This window comes from Poecilia reticulata, linkage group LG20, assembly GCF_000633615.1.
Source record: "Poecilia reticulata strain Guanapo linkage group LG20, Guppy_female_1.0+MT, whole genome shotgun sequence".
Classification (NCBI taxonomy): domain Eukaryota; kingdom Metazoa; phylum Chordata; class Actinopteri; order Cyprinodontiformes; family Poeciliidae; genus Poecilia; species Poecilia reticulata.
In genome coordinates this window covers 12,814,953-12,816,434 of record NC_024350.1, presented here as the reverse complement: position 1 = coordinate 12,816,434, position 1,482 = coordinate 12,814,953, and positions in this window count along the sequence as shown.

Below are 1,482 nucleotides of genomic sequence, written 5' to 3'. Positions count from 1 at the left end.
ATAACTATTTAATCTTAGAAACCAGCTCTGCACATTGCACATTGTTTGAGCAGACAGTTTAAGGAATAACTGTGAACGTCTTGACGTTAAACACTTTGAAGAGCAGAAGACGTTTTGACATCCTGTTTCAAAAAAGGAGGAAGGAAAAATGCAACTGTGTTTTTTTTTGCATAACTGCAGAGTTTTAACATACTGGATGGCTTTATGATCTGCTGCTGATTGAGTGAAACTCAAGATTTTTTAGATATCACTGAAGACTTTTAAATTTACTGGCAATTTGGTAAGAAAATGTTACTGAGATTTTTCTTAAATTTTATAACTTTGAAAATGTTTTAATATTCTGTAGTTACAAAAGTTCCACTTGAAAATGTTTTGATTTATGATTTAAATAGTTTTCAAAGTCCAGCTTCTCTGATATTCTAGTATAATTAAGTTTGATTTCTTCATTTAAAATGACATTTATAATTTTCCACACAAATATGTAACCTAAGTAACAGTTTTGTTTGACTGACTTGTTTCCCTATTGTTTTAGGTCTGAGAGATGAGGGACGACTATCTGTCTGAGAACATGTTGACAGTCATCATGTTACTGAGTGTCTTTTCTTGTCGAGGTGAGATGTTTGTTCACTTCCTTTCATTTTGAGAATGTGAGACATCGCATGAATCATTTTAGTCTAAAGCTTTTTTTTCCAGATATTGCTTAAATGATCTATAAGTAACATGATGCAACTGAATTGGAGTTTGTTGATCCTGAACTTTGTCCGCCCATGGATTCTGCTCCATATTATGTTCATCTATAGTCTGTTTTTGCAGGTGTCTTTGCTGAACGTTGTGGTAGTCATACACCTGGCTTTCTCATTACTACCCCAAATCCCCTTGAAGCACTGAGTGGATCGTGCTTGCAAGTACCATGTAGCTTCACAATTAAAGATGGAGAAAACGATTTTAACAGAGGAGGAGAACAAGCCTCTGCAGCATGGATTCCAAGTAATATGGATATTTTTGACATCAGTCAGGGAGTTAATAACCATGACATAAATATTACTGGAGACATCAAACAGAAAAACTGCACCACTGTGTTTTCTGATATTAAGACAACACAACAAACCGAATATTTCCTCAGAATAGAGAGAGGTAGATACAGGGGAACAGCTTGTTCTACTCCTCTTCAGATTACAGTTCAAGGTAAGACTTTTACTCTACACACCTTCACAGAGTTATAGAAATAAATTGGTCCCGACTTTGATTTAATGAACCTTAATTTTACCTGTTTATGTTTATATCTTATGTTAATTGTATATTCTATAATACAGTTTAGTTTATGGTCCAATATCATTAAGTTCTAAGTTCTGAAGGAAGGGGACATGTGTTTAGTTTTGTTCATAAAAAAGAAACAAAGGTTTCTGAAGTATGACCTTGAAACATTTTTGCAACGTCAAACATTTATGTTTGACCTTGAAACATTTTTGTTCTTTATATATA